This window comes from Gekko japonicus, unplaced genomic scaffold, assembly GCF_001447785.1.
Source record: "Gekko japonicus isolate JY-2015 unplaced genomic scaffold, Gekko_japonicus_V1.1 scaffold585, whole genome shotgun sequence".
NCBI lineage: Eukaryota > Metazoa > Chordata > Lepidosauria > Squamata > Gekkonidae > Gekko > Gekko japonicus.
In genome coordinates, this window is record NW_015170291.1 from 906,554 (window position 1) to 918,222 (window position 11,669).

At 46.6% G+C, this 11,669-nt stretch overlaps 1 protein-coding gene across 1 annotated transcript in view; it reads left to right on the forward strand.

Moving 5' to 3' along the window:
* The window catches only part of DACH2 (dachshund family transcription factor 2), a gene marked incomplete at both ends in the record, with an annotated part of 408,589 nt that overhangs the window by 379,948 nt on the left and 16,972 nt on the right, over window positions 1-11,669 (forward strand). The gene's annotated exons all lie outside the window — the stretch shown is intronic.

The window sequence follows — 11,669 nt, forward strand, 5'->3', positions numbered from 1 at the left end:
CTTTTAATTCGGCCAAAAAGCATCTAGTGCCCGAAGAAAGTATTGCACCACAGAAGACCACCACCACAAATCAAGAAGGAGGCAAGACTTAGAGTCCGTCCCAAGTGTCCTGTGGTACCTTAAAGACTAACACAGGCCCCGGTCAAACGGAAAAGTTGCCGCGGGAGAGGCACGAATGGTGGGTGGATTATCCGGGCGCGATCACACCCCAACATCTGGGAAGTGGAGCGCACCCGTGGCTTACCGCCGACAATGCGCCTTAAAAAACTAGTACCTCCAAGGTACTAGTAAACGTTTGCCACAGGCTGTCTCCAGACGCCCCTGGTGTGATCGCGCCCGGCGCGCGGCATTCCCCTCAGGTCCCTCATTTACCCGCCGGCGCTGAGGGAAGGACCCGTGGTGTGCCGCCGGCACGTCTGATCGCGTAATCACGCATCAAACTGCGCCGGGGCAATTAGCCACGCCTCCCCCCCGCGATATCCAGCCTGTGTGACCGGGGCCACAGTTACTGTGGCTTAAACTTTCCTGAGCTAGAGCATGCTTTGTCAGAAAACAGAATCGGTTATTTATTTATCCCAAGCATGCTAGGGCACCATGTTGACTCTAGGGTTGGGTCAAGATTCTTTACAGGGAATTCTCTACTGGCATTTCTTTATTTGGACATCTAGACCCTGCCTGCCTGGGATCCCCCCCCCCCCCAAAGTAGCTTACACAAGCTGATGTAACAAACTTCCAAGTTCACCTGCTTTTCTTGTTCCCCCAGCTGTTACTTGCTGCCGTCTTTGTCTGAGGCCATAGAGGCAGAAACATCCCTCTTTCCCAGAAGCGCAGCACTAGATTGGCACCTACCAGCCCAGTGTTGTTGCTATAGGCTCTGAGGAGAGTTGACAGCTGTTTCCCAATTGCAGCGGCACTGGGAGGCTCCAGGGCGGGGCAGTAATGTTACAGAGTTCCCACCATCCCTCCGGTTGTCATGGCCGCTCAGTGGAAGGGTCCTTGTTCTCTCACCCTTTTCTTCCACAGAGTAGTTGTTTGTCAATGGAGTCTGACATTTTCTGGCATTCTTCTTTCCAGGGCAGTTGGTTTACATGTATCCGGTCCATAGCTCCCCTCAACAGTCCAAATCAGCCAGTGAGGCGAAGACCATCAGGCCGATCAGATTTTTTTACCTTTGTGTTGAAAACAAGGAGAGAGTGGCGTGCCACGCTAGATTCTAGATTTGAACTCAGGTCTTCAGCTCAAGCTTTTAGCTCACTGATGGTCCTGGCAAAGGAAGACTATAAAATGGTATTTTGAAGAGACAGATCTGTTCCCATTTTCATTTTACCCTAGCAACCCCCCCCCTTTTGACCCAGCGCTTGGGGTGAGGAAGAGCCCCTTAAGCAGAATTCCACTGGCACAGGGATCTGTAGACAGAAGGGGAAACAGAATTCGTCCCAATTCGTCCTTCTGTCGGCAGAACAAGCATGGCAGAGCAACCTCTCTGTTGACACAAGTGGACCATTCCCCCTCTGCAGTAGAGTCTACCCTGCCTCAGAGCCAGTTTGGTGTAGTGGTTAGGAGCGCGGACTCCAATCTGGGAGAACCAGGTTTGATTCCCCACTCCTCCACATAACAGCTGCTGGTGTGACCTTGGGTCAGTTACAAGTTCTTTCTGAGCTGTTCTCTCACCAGCAGTCCTCAAAAGAGCTCTCTCTCTGTCCCACCTACCTCACAGGGTATCTGTTGTGGGGAGGGGGAGGGAAAAGGAGATTGTAAGCTGTTCTGAGACTCCTTCAGGTAGTGAAGGGTGGGGTATAAAGCCAATCTCCTCCTCCTCCTCCTTCATCCATGAGGCACCTCTGACCCCCCAACTTCTGGGGGAGTCTGTGGGAAAAGGGAGAATTGGGGGGGGGGGGCTTCTGGAGCATCAGGCACCTTCCCCCTTGCCTTTCATAGGATCCATCCCAAAGTGACTGTCTCATCTCCAACCCCCAACAGATTGTAAGCTGTTATATCTCTTCACCTGCTTCTCACTGGCATGGGAAAGGTCTGCTTAATGGAAGTCTTTGAATGAAGTTATCATGCCCCCTCCCCCTCCCCCTATATATTACATTTGCCATTTAGAACAAAGCTGTCTCTCTCCCTCCCCGCCCCCAACCCACTCCAAAATATGCCTGCTCAGCAAAGTTAACATTTAGTACTCTGGAAAGAAATGTCATAACTATGAAATTTGATTTCTTCTTGACAAGAGCACTATAAATTAGTCAGAGCTACGGTGGCCAGGTATCGAAAGACTTCTCTGCCATCTATAATCTCACCTAATGTGATTAGCAGCTTCTACTAGCACTTCTATAGTTAAGACTCTGTCAAAAACTCTATTATAAATCCCTGCCTTCAGGGATTTACAGCTCCGCTGAGAAAACTTCCCCTGTCTGAAAGTTGGCTCTCTGCGAGTCATTCCCGGGATCAGAGTTTTAAACCAAATGTCAATGCTCTCTGTTTCTAGAAAAGTGCGAGTGACCAAAGGGAGCGTCAGGTGACTCTATTGTTTATTTCAAAGGTTAGTCTCCCTATCCTCCCCCCATTTATTTCTGAGATTTAAACACACACACACACCAATGCTCCCTCTAAGCTGTGGAGTCTTGTGAGCAAAAATCCTACTTTGTGAGCTGCTGGCGTTAAAGTTGTGAGCGAGCCATTTGGCTGCTGCATAAATCAGTTTGCTCTGGAGCCACCCTTCCTGAGCTAAGGCAAAAATGTGTGAGACGGAGGCTAAAAAACTGTGAGCTAGCTCACACTCACTCAGCTTAGAGGGAACACTGACACACACCCAATTCTATCTCAGCTCACCAGTGTTGCACAGATTAAAATCGGGACACACTTGTTCGCACCCCAGTTCTGACACCAAGGGTTACCAAGGTCTCCATGCAACACACAATTTTTTCACATGGGTGAAATCATCACTTTGCCTGCTGTGTGTTCGTTTGCTCTGCATTAGCCCCATATCCCACAGTTTAAAAACCCCAAGAGGGTTATGGGGTTTTTTGGTTAAGGCATACTTAAAAAAAAACATGATTGCGGTTTGATGTGCTATCAGCAGTTCAGAACAGACTTTGCCAATTGCACACTGTGAAATGGCAGGATGTGTGGGCAAAGCACCTTCGTATTCATGTGCTTCTGTTTACACGGGTGTGCGCTATAGATGAGATGCACCCATTCCCCGCTCAGTGATTTTAAGTTCTAGGGTCCGTGAAAAGGAATTGGGGGGCAATTCCCACTAACAAAATTTTAGCAAGGCATTCCAGACAAAAAGAGGGACAGTAGCATGTATCCAGGCATACAGTTCTGAAGACTTAAGTTGGCAGAGGGGGTGGCAACTTACAGCAGTTTCTCCTTGCTGCCGCGGACCCTGACTTTGCTCCCTGTACTGTTCCTGAGTGCCCACTGATACCTCCCTCAGAATGAAATTTCAGATGCCTACAGTGAGAGAAGGGGGAATAAGAAATATTGTTTTGTGAAGTCTCTGACAGTTGGTTACACGGCCATGATTTACTAAGGCCGAGGACAGTTGGAGTGTATGAGAATTGGGTCTGCGGGCTAGGCCAGAAGCCTAGTTTTCATGGTGGACATACCACAGAGATGAACGGGTTGGCAGGCGTGAAAAGACAGTCCGTGAGTAAAGAGGTTGCATGGGTCAGAGATTTGTAGGCCAACAGAGCAGAGCATATATTGGTCAGTCGGAGGGGATGTAACATGATGGAAAGTTATGGAACTTGACTGAGTGGTTTCGAGTCAGACCTCTTCTCCCAGGCTGCATCAGATCGGGTGTGTGTGTGTGTGTGTGTGAAACTTTGCTCTCATTCCTCTCTTTTGATGACATTAGAACTGTAAAGTTTCAGAGCTTCCAATGCTATGATAATTACCCTCACTATCCCAAGTCCATGTTGATCTTGTCACGTTTTGCTGCCAGGTTAAGATGTTTAAAAGCTACTGCCAGCAGCCTGACCCTGCGTTGTTGTTGTTTTTTAACTGTTGTCAAGTTTCAATTGCTGCTGGTTTTAAATGTTGTTTCTGGGATGTTTTTAAATGAAACTTTGCCTTGATGTTATCTTCGCATGTTTTTCAGAGATGCAGGTAAAAAGTTTTATATGTGGAATGAAGTCCTTGGAGCAGTGGTATGGCTAAGGATATCCGAGAAGTTGTACATAGAGGAGAGTTATATGTAGGGATGGGCACAAACTGGCTCATGAGGTAAAATTTGGGCCGAACTTGGGCTGGTTCGGAGCTCGGGATGTGATGTTCGGGGAAGGAGCGTTCCCTGAACATTGACTGGACTTTTGGGTTTTTTTGGTTTGGCTGTTCGAAGCCAGACGTTTAAACCTAACAGCTGAGCGGCACGGGGTCCTCTGCTCAGCTTTTAAGTTTTTAACCCTTCAGTTTTGTTCCCCGCTGCTTCGTGGGGGAGCAAAGCCAAAGAGTTAAATGAAGCCCCTTCCTGGGTGATCCCCACCCCCTTTCTCCTCAGCCTGGAGAAAGGGGGAACCAAATTTGCCAGACCACTTCAGCTTGTGTACGGCCCATTTGGTTCAGTTTGGGGACCACCCTGAACCGAATTGCCTTTTTTAGGTTCATGCCCATCTCTAGTTATATGTGATCATCTAGCTTATGTAACTAGCAGGGTTATCCCTCGGTTTAGAATGAAATCAGTTTTCTGCCCACATCAGGCCTTCTCAGAGGTCCAGAGAAGTCCAGAGCACTTCCAGCTTTTGAGGCCCCATCGATAATAAAAATTAAAAAATGACAACACATACTAAACATAAAAAGTTGCAAAATTTGCCAAATGCCAGTAAACAGGTGTCTAAATTTTAGGTCCCCTTTAAGGCTGCGGCCCTCCTAACTCCCAGTCCCACCCCATCTGGGGCCTTGTTGATTGGCATGATTGAGAAATCAGGAGAAACAATGCTTGTTCCTCAGAGCCAAGAGTTTAAGAAGAAGAAGAAGAGAAGAAGAGATTGGATTTATACCCCGCCCTTCACTTGGAGTCTCAGAGCGGCTTACAAACTCCTTTCCCTTCCCCTCCCCACAACAGACACCCTGTGAGGTGGGTGGGGCTGAGAGAGCTCTGACACAAACTGCTCTTTTTCAAGGAAAGCTGTGCCAGAGCTTGTGACTGACCCAAGGTCAGATCAGCAGGTGCAAGTGGAGGAGTGGGGAATCAAACCCGGTTCTCCCAGATTAGAGTCCGCACACTTAACCACTACACCAAACTGGGAAATACTTGCAGAGAGCCAACTTTCAGACAGGGGAAGCCATGAACACTAGTTGGACCTCACATAGTTGTTTCTAGTAAAAGATGATGGAGGTCCATGCCTATTGTCTTTCACGGTGACCATACCTGCCAACGTTTCACAGGGGGAGGAAACCAAGGACCCTGATTTTCTTAGCAACCTTCCTCTGTTCCCATTAGTTATTGCTGAATCTCTGTTCGACCTCCTGCATGCTGTCATAATTTTCCATGCAACTGCTCATGGTCTAAAAACCAGGAGGCAGCTGTTCCTTGGGTTAAAGCTAACTTAAGGCCACACAATCGTCTTGTCGTCAGTCCAAACTAAATCTCAGCCACTGCATGCATCCTGCATGGTGCTCCAGCCTTTGTGCTGATGTGCATGCATGAGAGATTATGCATCTGCTGCCCACTCTGAGATAGAACTTCAGCTGAGCATTAAGGAATGACCGTTCTAGCAATTCACATGGCAATTTTTAGTGAGGTGTACCCCATACAGTATAATAGAGATAGTGGTTTACTAGTTATAGAGACCAAAAATAAAAGATTGTCCCTGATAAATAGGGATGGTGGGAAAGTATGCTGTTCTGGACTTACAAAATATACGTGCATTTTGCAGATCTGTGCACTTTCAGACACAACCTAGGAATGTTATGAAGCAAATCATTTATTAGACCTTTGTTCTTCTCTGTGTCCTTTTAATGTTGGCTCAGCCGTTAACATTTCTAGTTAATAACAAATATAGCCGTAATGTGGACTAGAAATAGCATTATTGTTATTAAGCCCGGGAACATCATTTAAATCACTCAGGCACTGTATCAAAGGAGGAATGTTTTCAGAGCAGGAAGGAGATTGGAGAGAGATGGAAGAAGTCTTAATTCGTTTGAAGAAAGTGAACAGGGAATAGTTCTTGCCATGTGATGGTAGAGAATGGTTAGGCAGTGAAATTATTAGGCAGTATATTTACAGTGCGGTTCTCAGCACAGTTACTCTGTTCTAAGCCCATTAATTCTAAACAACACAGAAGGACACAACTCTGTTTAGGACTGCCCTTTTAAAACACTCAGAAGGACATGGTGTCTCTCTGCCCCTAACCTCTCAGTGCTAGAGAACTCTTTGTTTCAGTTCTGAAAGGTATTTGTTAAGTTTCCTGGAAATGTGCACATTGCAAAATACGGTACAAAAAACAAGAGTCTCTTTTCACACAGTGCGTAATTAGTTTATGGTTTTTTTAACCATTATTTTTATTATTTTCAAATAGATAACAAAGAGACAAAACAGCAAAGCGGAATCCCTCCAGTAGAATCAAATTAACAATTTCCAGATTTGCTCATATATCTAACATTAATATCAAACTCTAGTGTTCTTCCCGAACCATTTGTAAAAACGAGACCAAATATTTTGAAAAGCAGTTTCTTCTCTTCTTTGTAGTTCCAATGACAGGTTGTCCAGTTCAGCTATCTCCATGAGTTTACAGTTTAATTTCTTTTTGGATGGTACTTCTTCTTTCTTCCAAATTTTCGCAAATGAAATCCTGGCAAGTATTTATCTAACTTCTGCAAATTGACAGGCATTATATTTAACAAAAGGATTTCTGGGTCTAAGGGAATCTGAACACCCACTATTTGCGTTACGATAGTATGAATCTCACTCCAGTATTTCTTGGACCTGTCGCATGTCCACTAAATGTGGTAGAAAGAACCCACCTTACATTTACATTTCCAGCATATATTAGACATGCTGGGATAAAAGCGAGCCAATCTGTCTGGTGCAAAATGTTTATGGAGCACACTGCCACAAAACATAGCACCAGCCGCTGGCTTAGATAGTTGTACGAGACAAATTCATAGAGGAGAGGTCCAGCAATACATCATGATGGCTAGAGCGTCCATGTTAAAAGGGAGTGTACCTCTGAACGATAGTTGGGGGGCAACAACAGGGGTGGGATTATGGTCTCCCTGCAGTGTTCTGTTGACACTCTGGGAGCATCTGGTTGGCCACTGTGGGAAGCCAGATAGACCACTGGTCTGATCCAACAAGACTCTTCTTACATTCTTATGGTCATTCATAGCGTCTTTCTGCTACAAGGAAAGATGGTGTTGCCTGTTAGGAATCCTGAAGAATCAGGACGCTCTGTTAGCATTTTAGAAAGCAGAGGAAGTAGAGGAGCAACCATTACCGTTAGCAGCCACCGACTTGGCCTCCTCATCACTTGGGCTGTCTTTTAATCATTGTTCACTCTTGCAGGAGCTGGTTCTCCCTTTATTCTTTATAACAGTCAGCCTTCTGGTCCTTTATTCTTTACTAGCAGTAAAGCTCGTTGTGAAAGCAATACAACGAGATCTAGAAAGAGGCTCTGGGGCAGTGCTCTGGCTTTGGGCAAACAGTGTCAATTTGCTGTGGTGACCTCAGCAGGGTATAATGACAGAGTCCACTGTTTTCTCCAGAGGAACTGATCTCTGCTACCTGAAGAGCAGTTGTAATTGTGAGTGATCTGTAGCCCTCACCTGGAGATTGGCAGCAATTGTTACCCAGGACAAAATGGCTGGTTTGGAGGGTGTAGTCTATGGCATTCTACCTGTCTGAGGTCCCACCCCTCTGCAAACCCCACCCTCTCCAGGCTCCACCCCTCAAATCCCCAGGAATTTGTCAGCATGTAGTTGGCAACCCCATCTCCTTCCCAGCTAACCATCAACCTACCATTATCTGCCCCTTTGACTTCAGCTGACTTCTGCCCTCCCTTCTGCAGAGCAGTTGTAATTCTGAGTGCTCTCCAGCCCTCACCTGGAGATTGGCAACAATGGTTCCCTATGTGAGACTGACTGGTTTGGAGGGTGGAGTCTATGGCAGTGTACCTGTCTGAGGTCCCACCCCTCCTCAAACCTCACCCTCTTCAGGCTCCATCCCTCAAGTCTCCAGGAATTTCCCATCTGGAGTTGGCAACCCTATCAGGACTGGCCCCAATGTGTTTTCTCCCAAAGGCCAAAGTAGGTGACAGGACCAAGCTTAGTTGCCTACCAACAGGCACTGAGGGGAATGTAGGGTTGCCAGCTCTAAGGAGGGAAATACCTGGAGGTTTGGGGGGTGGATTCTGTAGAGGGCAGCATTGGGCGGGGGGGCGAGGCGGAAGGACTCAGCAGGTATAATGTCATAGGGTCTACCCTCCAAAGCAGCCATTTTCTCCAGGGGAACTGATCTCTGTCATCTGGAGATCAATTGTAACAGTGGGAGATCTCCAGGTCCCACCTGGAGATTGGCAACCCTAGGGGAAAGTCAGCTGCACAGCAGGGGGTTGAAGAGAATGGTTTGATGGCTGCTGGGCCAAGATTGGCAACAATAGTTCCCCAGGAGCCCCATCGTAAATGCACCAAACAATTCCTAAAGATTTTCCAAAACACTACTCTGTTTTGGGCTCCTGGGGAACTTTGAAGTAGCACCAAAGCTTTAAGATCTCTCCAGCTGTCACCTGGAGACTGGCAACAGCTTGTCTGGAGTGTGGGCAGCATGGCATTGTATCTGTCTGAGGTCCCCCTCTTCCTCCTCCTCCTCAGACCCCACCCTCAGCAGGCTTCATCCCTAAAATATCCTGGAAGTTTCCAACCTGGAGTTGGCAACCCTATGTCCTGGAGTTCCAACCTGGAGTTGGCACGCTGGGCGGGACTGCACAAAGCAGCCAGTCAACCCAGCCAGTGTCTTCTGAGTGGCAGTTCTTCCGGCCTAACACTAAAGGGGCCAAATTTAGAACGTTGCGAAATAGAACGTTGCTATTCAATTATTATATATTCTTTATCTTTATAACAGTCAGCCTTCTGGAATATGAAACTGGTCCTGACCCTTCAAAATGCTGGTGGACAAGAGACCTCCCAGTTCCACAGAAATCCCAACAAGCAAAGGAAGAATTCCCTCAAGGAGACAAAGGTGTAGTTCTTACTAGGGCTCTTTTTGTAGCAGGGACTCCTTTGCATATTAGGCAACACACTCGTAATGTAGCCAATCCTCCAAGAGCTTACAGTAGCCCCTGTAAGAAGAGCTCTGTAAGCTCTTGGAGGATTGGCTACATTAGGGGTGTGTCGCCTGCAGTGTTCCCTCTAAGCTGTGGAGTCTTGTGAGCAAAAATTCTACTTTGTGAGCTACTGGCATTAAAGTAGTGAGCAAATAATTCGGCGCTCTTGGAGGATTGGCTACATTAGGGGTGTGTCGCCTGATATGCAAAGGAGTTCCTGCTACAAAAAGAGCCCAAAATCAGTAGAAACAATGCTTGTTCCTCAGAGCCAAGAGTTTAAGAGCCATGAACACTAGTAGGACCTCACATAGTTGTTTCTAGTAAAAGATAATGGAGGTCCACGGCTATTGTCTTTCATGGTGACCATACCTGCCAACGTTTCACGGGGGGGGGGGAACCAAAATTTTCTATGCAACTGCTCATGGTCTAAAAACCAGGAGGCAGCTGTTCCTTGGGTTAAAGCTAACTTAAGGCCACACAATCGTCTTGTCGTCAGTCCAAACTAAATCTCAGCCACTGCATGCATCCTGCATGGTGCTCCAGCCTTTGTGCTGATGTGCATGCATGAGAGATTATGCATCTGCTGCCCTGGTTCTTACTGAGATGCTTAGCTTCTGTCTGAGCAGAACCACTTGAATAGATACAAAATGGCTGCCTTGTACTGAGTCGGGGGCCATTGGTCCATCTAGTCTACGCTGCCTCAGGAAGAGAATGGTCTTTCCCATTACCCGTTCACTCAGATCTTTGAAGATGCCAGGGATTGAACCTGAAACCTTTGTGCATAAAGCATGTTTTCCTCCACTGAGTCAAAGCCTCTCCTCTCCTCCTGGGGGGGGGGGGGTGTCACATAACTAAATTCTTCCATAATTAAAATATATATATATATCTCAGGGAGCGGGTCAGAGGGAGAAGGCTAAGCTAGAGTCTTTCTCCCTGCTATCCAGTTTTCTTTGTGCAGGGAATTGTTTTTTATGGAGGAGCACTCCATCCTGTGAGCCCCTGCTTGGACTAGTGCAGCTAAAGTGCAGGGTTGCTCCCTCCCTGATAGTTAAACCAAAGAAAGTGTATAAATCAAGCCTCAAGACAAACACAGTGTATACCCTCATTTCTCCCTAACATCATTGCTCTGGTACAAATCATCATCTCCCAAAGTTCATGTACCCACCATCTGGATATCTAGTGTATTTTTGTTTCACCTTTCTTCTAAGGAGCTCAGAGTGGTGTATGTGGTACTGCTTTCCACATTTTATCCTCACAACAGTTTGGTGTCGTGGTTAAGAGCAGCGGACTCTAGTCTGGAAAACTGGGTTTGATTCCACACTCCACCACATGCAGCCAGCTGGGTGACTTTGGGTCAGTCACAAGTTCTCTCAGAGCCGTTCTCTCAAGAGCAGTTCTCTCAGAGCTCCCTCAGCCCCACCTGCCGCACAGGGTGTCTGTTGTGGGGAGAGGAAGGGAAAGGAGCTTGTAAGCCTCTCTGAGACTCCGAGTGAAGGGAGGGGTATAAATCCAACTCTTTTCCTTCTTCGACTGAGAGCAAATGACTGACCTAAGGTCAGCCAGAAGACTTCATGGTGCAAAGTGGATTTGAACCTGGGTCTCCCGAACTCTTATAGAGCATGTTAACTGTGACACCATCCACGAAGGTTTTATTGCACATTGTTCGTGGCATGAAGTTCTGCCTTAAAGAGACTATTTGGACGTTCTTTAAAACGTCTCCTGCTGTTTTCTGCACAGGCATTGGGGTTGTTAAGATATTTTAAAAGTTAACCATAGTAACAGTTTTAATAAGGGGCCTGGAAAAACATTAATATTCATATGGGAACATCCCTTGCTCTTCCTCGCCTGCTAAAGAAGTGCCCCGATGGTGTGTTCTTGGTTAGCTGTTTACCAGTATTCATCTGATTATCTGTGGACTTGTTCTGTGTTTGGCTGAGCAGCTGGCAATTAATGAGTTGATGAGAAATAGTTGCAATGCAGTTAAATTAGTAAGTGAACATCTGGTTTTTAAAACTAATACACGCCGGAGAGGAACATTCCCCCCCCCCCCAATTCTATTGGACCATACATTTGATGGTTTACAAAGATGCTCTATTCAAGTGATGGAAGCCATTAGTATTCAGGCTTCTAGGGGATGATATTTACCACCAATTCATTCCCCTAAATCCTTCTGTCCTTTGCCTGTGGAAGGGAGAGCCTAGAATCTCAAGTGTGTGTATGCAAGGGATGACTATATTCCTTGCATAAACAGCAAACATTTTCTGGAGAATACGGTTTAAGCTTTGATGATCTGATGAAATAAGAGATGGAACCTGAAGTGTGTTTTCAAACCTCAGTGACAAGGTCAACAGAAGGACTGCTTTTCTGGATCGGCATCTTTACCATAAGCTAGCCATTCCT